Below are 12,071 nucleotides of genomic sequence, written 5' to 3' on the forward strand. Positions count from 1 at the left end.
TTTTTTTAATTTAAGTTTCTTAATGACTCCCTAAACAAAATTTCTAGAGCTGCCGCTAATGAACATCAATGTAACAATTTCAAATTTTGAAAACTTGTAGAAGGAAATTGTAAAACTTCATTTTTTTTTTTTTTTATTTTGTCGATAACTCGATATATTCAAGTTCTCTTTTTGTTAAATTCTATTTAATTTAAGTTTCTTAATGAACTCTTGCAAAAACAATTTCAGGAGCTGCCACTTTCAACACTTTAGTATATTAGGTAATCACATATGGTGTTGTAAGAACACTAAAATTCTTAAGGTGGAATTCATATTCTCTTTTAGAGGCACAAAATATCCCCTTTGAGATGGGTTTAATGGAAATTAATTATTCAGAGTATTGAGCCAACCACTTTAACAAAGAGACAAATATGGGTGATAGAGAGGTGGTAGTCTCTTGGGAATTAATTATTCTGGGGTGGGTTGGCCATTTATTTTGCCCTTTTTTCATTTGGCTGTAGGAAATGAAGGAAGAAAACTGGGAAAAGGAGAGGAAAATATGTTTTTGGACGTTGTTGGGGAGTGGGGTGGGGGTCAAATAAGAATTCATGTTTCTTTAGTCTAGACGTGCAAATGAGTAGGTCATCTTGTTACTTTGTTGTATGTAGCTATTGTACACGATTCAATGATAAACGATATTTTCCCTTTCACATATGGCATGATTGTTTTAGTTATGGACCTTATGGTCCTGGTAGTGGTGATGTCACTATAACCTGGTAAGAAATTGAGCGACGGTGCTGGGCCATAATACACCTTGTGTTCTTAAATCTCATATGCAGTTTTTTCATTGTGAACAATTCATTAACAATGTCATAGCCTTAGTTGTATTTTTCAGATGAACAACATTTTGTGATTCAGTTTTGTTTGTTTCAAGATTTATGCAAGTTACATGGTAAATTGATATCTGGACTGTGATTGGTTTTCTTTCATGATCTTTCTTTTATTTTATTTGTAAATGGTTGTCTTTCATGATTTGTTTGTTCATTTGTGTGGTTTGTTATTTTGGAATGACCCAGTTGTGGCATACATATATTTAGGTAACTGGTTATGAGATCAAGATTCTAAGGTTTATAAATTCACGATTTACATAGATGTTTATGATTGTAGGACGCCTGGATAAGTGGATATATAGCGGTGGGCTAAATGTGGTGAAAGCATATGGCGTTGTGGTTAAGGGTGTTTTGTTTTTGGGGCCTTTATTAGCCAACCCTTTTTAGGGCATCAAACGACACCGTATTGGCAGGTTTTCTCACTTTGCCGCAGTCATATTTGTTAGTGGGGGCAAAATTTAGGCAGAATAATTTAGTTGCGTTATACTTATATTAGGTTTCTTAATTAAATAAAACATAAATAACATCTATTTTCCTAAGACAATTAAATTCAATATAATTGTGATTGAATTTAATTGGGAATTTTAATGAATACTTAAGTTTTATTATTTTTAGGGAAATACTTGTTTTATACAAATCTCTCTAAATATATATAAAGAAATAAATAAATAAAAAGTCGCAATTTTGAGCTTGGAAATCGTGACTCAAGTCTCTATTTTTGTGCAACTTTCTCATGTGTAAAAGTGTATGCAACAAGTGTGTGTAATAAATACTACCCAATGAGTGTGTTGTTAAAACTTAAAAGCACACTTAACTAGAGTTAGTAAATGAAAAAAACTATTTATAAACAACTCGAGCTCAATTTAAGAAAAAAACTTGTTTGTGTTCATTTGTTTAATTCAAGCCCAACTTTAAGCTTGATTATAAAATGAGTTTAGCTCAAACATAATTATGTATTTGTGGACAAGCCAATGAACATAAGGGCAAGGGCTTGAATTAACTATATATAAAACTATATATATATATATATATACTTGTCTAAAAATATATTTATATAGACTTGAAATAAGATTGTATAAAGTTGTAAATTGGTTCATATGATATAAAATCATCATTTGTAGTTTATTCATAGCATAAACAACCTATTTGTAGTAAAACTTTATAGATTTGTGAAAGGATAAAACATTTTAGTCGTGGTTTTACTTAACGTAGGAAAAAAAAAATTAATCATGTAACTCATGAACAAATTCGAACTTGCTCAATAAGTAAATAAACCAAACTTGAACATATAATCTAATTTGGTGATGAGCTCAAACTCGGCTTTTGTTTGAAATTAAATTAAATTAACAAGTCTGAACTTTTAATACTCGAATCTACTTGTTTACAATCCTATAATTAGCTCAAAAGATTAGGCTTAAAGTAAACCTCCATTTAATGAAGCATGGTTTACGATCTCTTTTCAAGTGTTTCTTTTTTGGTTTAGTTAATGGGTGCTCTTAAAATATTTGTAAATAAACAATTTTAGGAAAGTTTTAATACCAATTTTATGAAAAGTTTCCTAAAATTTAGTTGCTTTTCTCTTTTCGTATGAAAAGTTTCTAAAATATTTCACAAATCATTACCTTGAGAATTTGTTAACTTTCTCCCTGTAGGGTCTAGTTTCTCTACGTAAACCCAAAGACAATTAATTTGTAGAGTATGGGTTGAAGAACTAGAGTGGACAAGGGAGTTTTTCCGCAAAAGATTATCACTTCTTTTCTTATTTATTGATCAGCTTTGCCCACATTCCATGCCCCGTTTCATACCCTCTCCCTCTATTATATAGCCACTCTCACTCTCATCCCTACCGTCCACGTGCTCCCCATCCGTGGACGTGCTCAAGTACCTGTCACGTCAGGCAGCTGCTTTTCATCTCTGTNTGTACCGTTTCGGGTTTACCGCAAAATAATATATATATATATATATTCATAACATTTAAAATAAATAAATTTAGTATCCTTTTAATAATGTTTTTACTAGTATATTTTTTTTTTATAATTACTAATATACTAATTAAGCTTATAAGTTATAGGTAGTAGATAAGAATAAAAAAAAATACAAAATGAAGTTATGGTGATGTCATTGACGTGTCTGGGCAGGGAAGCTGCTAATGGTCAAAGATGAAAAAAATTAAATAATATAAAAACTATGGCTTCAAAAGTTCAAATGAAAAAATCAAGAAACAATAAATGTTTTCTTATCTTTTCCCTCTGATACTGCTGCACTCTTTACTCTTTTTTTTCCTCTCCACACGTTTCCCTCTTTCAGTCTTTCTCACTGGCATTCACATCTTTCACTAAGAAAACTCAGCAAATACACGTCTCTCTCTATCTCAGTCACACATTTCTCCACAGGTTCCTCTCATCTTTTCACTTTTTTCTTCTCCACTTTCTTCTCCGCTTATAATTTCTTCTCCACTTTCAAATTTCAAACGATTTTAGCTCTCTCTTCTTAGCTTTATCTTTTGAGCTTTCAATTTTGTCTCGTTTCTCTCGTTCATATTGCTGCTTGTGTCACCGTCCATCACCACTCAAGATTCAGTGAGAGGTCGTTGGCTTCAATGAAAAAAAGACAGTGAGTGCATGAGGTGATTCTAACTTCATTTTACAAAGCTATTGTACGTTTTTCTTTCATTTTTCTCTTTCTTTCTGATAGGTTTTCTTAGCTTACTCAGTTTTTCACCATCCTGCCTTGAAAAACATTAAAATTAACCCCAAAAAAAAAAGCTTTTCATGTTTCGGCCGGTATCCATTTACCGGCCGGAACGGCCGGATTTCGCCTGTACGGCCGGTATGAGGCCGGTACGGCCGGTATTTTTTTCGGTACAAAACATAGGGGTATTCTGTACCGAATTGCTGGCCGGTACGGTATATACCGGCCGTACCGGCCGGTACGGTACGGTATTGACTCCCCTGGTGGTAGCACTGTTATGGTGTTGGTTGTGGCAAAGATTACAAACTATAATGGTAGGTGGTATGAGAGTGATAATGTTATAATTTAGAAAGTGACAGATTCCCATGAAATTTCGAGTTTGGAATTTGGATACTTGGGTTTTTAAAGTAACTCTTAAAATTACAACTTTAGCAAAGTGACACTTCAAAATTTTTAATTGAAACAAAATATTAATATTTATCACTCATTATTAAATAATTTAATCATTTGTAGAAAATTACCTCATTTCTAAACTTTTTTTAGATAACCTCTCTCTCTCTCTCTTAACTGATTCTACAAGTTAAAGTGAACTTTTGTAGAGATACATAAAAACTTCATCAAGTTTATTCCTTAATTTTTCAATCTCTTTTGAAACTTAAACCCTAATTTTATTCATTCTATTTAGGGGGAATTACACTTTTCTACCATAAATTATATAATATTTTACACTTTTTCCCTTAAACTATCGAAATGCACAATTGATTTCCTAAGTTATAATTTTGTAACACTTCACTCATTGCCATCTATTTTGGTGTAAGTTTGACAAAATTTAGTATTAAACAAACCAATTTACCTCTCACTCCAAAACAAATGATAGATGGTAAATTGGTCTTTTAATACTTCAATCCATTAGACTTAACATCAAAATAGATGGCAGAGAGTTTAGTGTTATAGAATTATAACTTTGGAGATCAATTATGCATTCCAATAATTCATTGGGTATATAAAATGAGATATAGTTTAGAGTAGAAGAATGTAATTTCTACTTACGGATTCTCTACATGTCAAACATTTACTGAAATCATAGACTTATCGAATTTAAGATTTGAACTTTATTTTTCTGTTAATTTTAATTTTCATAGAAGACAATTCATTATTGGTACAACATATGAGATAATCCATTCTCCATAAAACACAAAAATTAGTTGAAAACCAAAGACATAAGAATAGTAATTTGCTCTTAGAATCTAGAGACGACACTAAAAATGGGTGGCAGTTAGTAGTACGTCTTTCAAAATAGTAACGAGTTAATCAAAGGTAAAAGTCTTAGGTCTTTGTCGCCTGGTTTCTACCATAGGATAAGCCAAAGTCTTTTTCCCCTTGTCTTGCGAGTTAAAAGCCTTTGAATGATAAGGTTCCAATTCAATGTTCTAAATGGGTTTTTGAGACCCATATTGTCCAACAAGAGTGTCTTGTTGCTGCTTCTTTTTATGCCTAGTCTTGGCAAATACATGTAGAATGCTTTTTTGTTTATTGAAAAACTTACATAGATAAACTATATCTAGTTATTTGAGATTAGAAAGTTTAGGAGTGAAACATTTTCACAACACTCTTATTTTGAGTTATATTTTATTATTATTATTATTTCTTTTTATTTTAACTTATGATAATTTAACATCTTAGCTTGTTGTGAGATTTTAAGTGCATGTAAAAGAACAAATATGAGATAAATGTTTAAGATTTAATAACTTTACATTTTAGAATTATTTATTTATTTTAAGAGAAATTAAGAAATTTATCAAGCTTATTTATAGCTTTAACTTAAGAAGTTTATCAGGCTTATTTACAGCTTTAACTTAAGAAGTTTATTTAGCTTATTTACAATATTTTAAGTATACTTTTGCCTAATTTATTTTATAAATACAATATAAACTTATGAAAATAAACTCTTCCAAACTGCCGTTGCTATTAGCCAAACAATACTTTATGATGACATAATAGCTTATACTAGAGCATTTGCATAATGAGGAAGCATATAATAGAAAAATGTGTTAAATTTTCACATTCAAGTTCTAAAAATCACCCACATCAATCAAGATAAAAATGTATAAATTAGCAAAATTACTACTGTAAACTTGTAAATATACACAGTTATTATAGACTTGTATATTATTATTTTAATTTTTTTTCTCTCACCTTTTGTCTCATCAAATTCCTCTTTCTTTCTCTTCCTCTCTTTATGAAGATAATAATAAATAAAGAATGAATAATGATTTTTTTTTTTTTTTGGGGCTGTTGCTACTGCCAGTAAAGGGACATTTTTCAGATGGATGTCAAAAATGCATTCCTTAATAGGGATTAAGTGAAGAAGTGTATATGCAACCTCCTCCTAGTTTCTCTGTTGACTCAAACAAGGTTTGTCACCTTCGACGTGCACTTTATGGCCTTAACAAGCTCCACGAGTTTAGTTTGCCAAATTTAGCTCTACATCTCTCACTGGGTTACATGGCCAGTCACTATGATTCTACATTATTTCTCTCGTCGCACTGGCAAAGTCACTATTTTACTTCTCTTATATGTGGATGATATTATCATAACTGGTGATGACCTTAGTGGCATTCAAGAACTCAAGACTTTTTTCAGTCAGCAGTTTGAGATGAAAGATCTTGGACATCTCAGCTACTTTTGGGTCTTGAAATCACTCATTCTACAGATGGAATTTATATTACTCAAGCCAAGTATGCCTCTAAACTCTTGTCTCGCGCTGGACTCACTAATAGTAAGATTATTGACACTCCAGTTGAGCTTAATGCGCATCTGACTCCCTCAGGGGGAAACTATTGTCTAATCCCTCTCTTTACAGACGCTTAGTCGGCAGTTTTAGTTTATCTCACTGTCACTCATCCAGACATTTCCTATACTGTTTACCAGGTAAGCTAGTATCTGTCTACTCCACAATTGACTCACTATGCTGCTGTTCTGCGCATTCTTCGATACCTAAAGGGCACTCTCTTCCATGGTCTTTTCTACTCTACTCAGTCTCGTCTTACTCTCCGTGCATTTTTTATGTTGATTGGGCAGGAGACTCCACTAATCGCAGGTCCACCAATGATTATTACTTTCTTCTGGGTTTCTTCTCTGATTTCTTGGTGAAGTAAGAAACAAACTCATATGGCTCGCTCTAGTACTGAAGCAGAATTTGCCCTTGCTGATACCACATCTGAGCTCATTTTGGCTACGATGGCTTCTCAAAGACTTAGGTGTGTGTCTACATCCTCTGACTCCTCTTTATTGTGACAACCAGAGTGCTATTCATATTGCTCACAATAATGTCTTCCATGAACGGACTAAACACATCGAGATCGATTGTCATTTTATCCGTTTTCATCTTGTTCATAGTGCTCTCAAGGTGATCTCAGTCTCCTCTAAAGATCAACTTGCAGATATCTTCACCAAGTCACATCCTAAGGGATGCCTCGTACTTTGGTTGACAATCTCAAGTTGGTCTCACATGCACCTTGAGTTTGAGGGGGGCTGTTAACGTATATAGTGTTGTAGGCTTTAGGCCTAATTAGGTTACTTGTATAGCACACATATCATCTACTTGTACTACACACATATGTCTCCTATATAAAGGCACCTATGTACATCTTTTATCATGAAATGCAACACAATTACATTCAGTATTTCTAACATTTTTCATTAATATTTATGATTCTCTTTCTTCTTCTTCTTCTTCTTCTTCTTCTTCTCTCTCTCTCTCTCTCTGTCTCTCTCTGTCTCTCTCTCTCGTTATGTTCTCTCTTCTCTTCAAATCTGAAACCTCATGGCTGGACATGAACACCATCACCAAGCCATCATGGCCAAACCCATTGTCTCTCTCTAATTTTTTTTGCTGATTGTTAAGTCGTGGGTTGGTTGTTTTTATGGGATTTTTAGATGGGGTTTGGGGTTGTTATGGCTGTTTGTTTGTGCTCAATTTTATGTAACACTTAGGAGCTTGGATACATTGATGGCATGTGTCAGGTGGTGGTGGCAGCATGGGTTGTATGGTGGAGGCTATAGGTTGTGTGGGTCGTGCGGAGGTTATGGGTTTTGTGGTAGCGACGTAGGTAGTGTGGCATGGGGGTTATAGGTTGTGGGTCACGTGGGTTGTGAGTTTTGTGGTGTGGTTATTGCTAGGTTGTGGGGTGGTCGCGTGATGGTGGCACAGTGGTGGCGTGGTCGTATTTGGTCTGGTGTGGGTTATGGACTTTGTGGGTGTTTGGTGTGGGTCTAGTGTTTGGTGTGGATGGTAGCTGTCGTGGTGGTGTGGAAAAGAGAAAGATATGGTTGTTTGGTTTTGGGTTTTGTTTAGGTATGGGTTGGTTTTGTTTAGGTATTGGGTTTGAATTCGTGGCTTGGTGGTGGTGGGTGGTGCAACTGGCTTGCTCGGCGATGGTGATGAAGGGTTGAGAGAGAGATGTAGAGTAAGAGAAACAGAGATGGAAGGGAGAGATGTGAGATAGATATTATTATATTATTTTATTATGTAGTTTATTTCTATATATATTAAAAGAATTTACAAAGTTATTGCCTATTTTACTTTTAAATTTTTTTATAATTTAATAAATTATTTTTTGAAAAAAAAAAAATTTATTTGCCTAATTTAATTAACTTATTATTATTATTTCTAAACATAAATAATAAGGTTAAATTGTAAATATAAAAAAAATTAAAAACATATATTATTTTTAAAATATATATAATTTATAAGTAGAATTTCTTAAATACAGATCTTTTTTATATAATATAAATTTTATAACTTCTCTCAAAAGGTGAATAATAAGATAAGCATGTCTAAAGACCAAACATTGGGCGACACATTTTGTTGGTAATAAATGGGAAATTAATACAACATACATATATATAATATATGTGTGTGTGTGTGTGTGTGTGTGTGTAAAATTTAAGTATCAAATCCATTCTCTCAAAAAAAAAAAAAAGTATCAAATCCATTTAAAAATTTAAACGACAAGTACAATTGACCTTAGCTACTTCTAAGATCTTAAACCTAGGAGTGTTCGTGATGCAGTGCGGGTGGTTTTGGGTCATTTTTGGCACCGCATTTACGGTGCGGTTTAGCTAAAACCATAACTGCACCGCACTTTATTTTTGCAGTCACATGTGCGATGTGATGCGGTTTAGAGTTTAGCCAAAACCATAACCGCACCGCATCTCATTTTTGCAGTCATATGTGCGATACTATGTATAAGATGCGGTTTGAAGTTAGTATATTTTTCAAATTTTGGGTTTCCTACTTAGCCAAAACTAATTTTCCCTTTTTTGGGCCAAGTTTTTAAATTATTCAGCTAGTTTTTCTTTAATTTGGGTTGGTTTTTTAGTCAACACTTGCTAGGGTTATTAAACTTTTTTTTTTTGAAAACTAGGGTTATTAAACTATTAATAATATATTTAATATTAAAAATAAATAAATATATTAATATATAAAGAGGGTGTGATGCGGTGCGGTTTGTGCGGTTTCTTATTATAAAACCACAAACTGCACTGCACTATGCGGTTTTTTAGTCAACACTTGCTAGGGTTATTAATTTTTTTTTTTATTTTTAACTAGGGTTATTAAACTATTAATAATATATTTAATAGTAAAAAATAAATAAATATATTAATATATAGAAAGGGTGTGTGTAGTGCAATTTGTGCGGTTTTTTATTATAAAACCACAAACCGCATTGCACCATGCAGTGCGGTGCGGTGCGGTGGCAGTACACTATTACTTGTGGTGCGGTCCAGTGCGGTTATGCCATTTTGCAGGCGGTTTTGGTGCGATTTTTGCGGTTTATGCAATTTATGCAGTTTGGTGAATGCCCCCTACTTAAACCTCTCTATTTTCAATTATTTAAATAGGGTTTCAAAATCTTTTCTCTTGTCGAGAAGTTAATATCTTTTATATGATCAAACTGTAATGTCTAAGAACAACATAAATGCAAAATCATGTTCTCTTATCGAGAAGTTAATATCTTTATATGATCAAACTGTAATGTCCAGAACAACTAAAATGCAATGTTTAGCTGTTATGTTTTATTCCTTCTCTGTAGTATAGGTTATCAGGCGTACTTATTCATGTCATGGTGTTCCACTATGTTATAGCTGTCAAACCATCTCTATTGTGTCATCCCTCTTCCAGTCCCTGGAAAGCTGGTAGTCTATAAGCTTTCTGACGTTTTGCCAGAGGAGATGCACAAATCCTTAAAGGACATCTGATCTCTACACTCTACAGTGCAGAAGCTCCACTCTATCTTTGTGAGGCAATCCATATNGATGGGAAGTGCGGCAACTTTATTCATGAAGAAGATAAATACAAAGCATCTTGAATCACAACTGATTCAATAATGGGTAGATTTTTTTCTATCCAAGTTACAAAATTATCAATTCCTTTAGCATGCTTTGCCAAAATATATGCTAGTTTGTTTCCTTGTCTCTTCACATGTTGGAGATGACTTTGTATGAAATCCTTTAGTCTATGCTGAACATCCACAATGAGGTTTACAATAGTAACAAGGGGTGTGGTGGACCAGTTGAGAGCTTCAGAGATAGTGGACTCTGATACCCCATGCAAAAGAGATATCTTTCTCCATTGCCTTGGCTTTGGCCTCTAGTGGGCCCAAGGGTAGCTGAAGGTGTTTACTCATGGCTACTCTATCTTTGTGAGGCAATCCATATCCAAAATATTAGTTTGATTGGGATGCTTTGGAAATAAAACTGGAAACTGGAGAGAAGGATTGGTCTGTATCAATTTATAGGCTTAAAGGTTTCACTGAAAAAAGTAAAATAAAAATGAAGATGTGTGTAATGTCCAGACATCTGTTATTTTCTACTTCACAGGTGTTCGACACACTATCATATGCGGTTCCTTGTCTTTTGGGTTTGTCTTGAGGTTTGTGCTACTTCACAGGTTTTTTTTTTTTTGGCAAAAATGTAAAACTGACCCTTAACTTTCACATTTTTTCATTTCAGTCTTCTAACTTTTAATTTTTATCAATTCAAGGCTAAGTTATAAAATCAATTACTGCTGCCGTTAAAACCACCAAAACGACGCCGTTTTGCATGTGTATGTGTGTTTTTTTTAATAATTCAAAATTAAAAGAAAATAAGAAAAAATCTTGAAAAAAAGAAGAAGAAAAAAAGAAAGAAAGCATTAAGGGGAATGACCCTTTCCCTGAATCAAAACAAAACCAAGAACCCAAATTCCTAACCCATGTAACATTGAGACAGAGAGAGAGTGAGCCGGTTTGAGAGAGAGAGATTGAGTTCACTAGCGGCAAGAAACCTCATTGGGAGCACTCTGCTTCGACATTGAAGCAAACGACACAAACACATCATCATTATTCGGAGCCGAAGCAGGGCTCTTCGAGCCAGGCATTCCACCAAACACATCATCAACACCATAAATAGGCACCGTCGAAGGCTTCCCATTCCAATTATTCAAAAATATCGAATCGTAATCAAACAAATTAGATTGGTTTGTGGATTTACCAAGTCCCCCGAATAACAAATCATCAAACCCACCAAAATTTTGGGTTTTGGAATTGCCATTGGATTGAAAGACCCCATTTTGATCATCGAAGAAAGACCCAAAAGCAGAATTTAAATGCAGCGAAGATCTGGACGAAGAGGAAGAGGGTTCGGGGTTTTGACCTGAATTGAATCCGAAATCCGGGCCTGGGCATTGCTTGAACTTGTGGGTTGTTTCGAAGTGGCCATTGGAGCAGCTTTTCCTTGAGGCTTCAATCTAAATCGCAATTGTTCCCCTTAATGCTTTTTTTTTTCTTTTCTTTTTCCCCCAGATTTTTTCTTAAAAACACACACACACACGCAAAACGGTGTCGTTTTGGTGGTTTTAACGGCAATAGTAATTGAGTTGTAACGGAGCATTAATTGATAAAAATTGAAAGTTAGAGGACTGAATTGACAAAACTAAAAGTTAGAGGATTGAAATGAAAAAATGTCAAAGTTAGAGGGTCAATTTTGCATTTTTGCTTTTTTTTTTTATGTGTGTGTGTGTGTGTGTGTGTGTGTGTGTGTGAGAGAGAGAGAGAGAGAGAGAGAGAGAGAGAGAGAGAGAGACTTGTAGTGCTAGGAAACATAACTAAAAACCTCTGTAGGTTTGGTGTGTTTCACACCAAAATGCAATTACTGCAAAATTTTCAATTGTCACTCTGCAGATCTGCCTATTTCTTTTGATCTCTTGAATGTGAAGTCAGAAAAGTGGGGGAAAAGAATTAGGAAACTTAGGAAAGTCATTTGATTTGATCCCCATGACCCAAACCTATTATTGGATCTTAGGTTCTCTTCTCTCAAGTTTTGTTTCAAAGCTCCTGGCACATGTTCTGTTTAGCTGTTATGTTTTATTCCTTCTCTGTAGTATAGGTTATCAGGTGTACTTGTTCATGTCATGGTGTTCCACTATGTTATAGCTGTCAAACCATCTCTATTGTGTCATCCCTCTTC

The sequence above is a fragment of the Quercus suber genome, unplaced genomic scaffold (genome assembly GCF_002906115.3).
Source record: "Quercus suber isolate HL8 unplaced genomic scaffold, Cork oak 2.0 scaffold_938, whole genome shotgun sequence".
Classification (NCBI taxonomy): Eukaryota; Viridiplantae; Streptophyta; class Magnoliopsida; order Fagales; family Fagaceae; genus Quercus; species Quercus suber.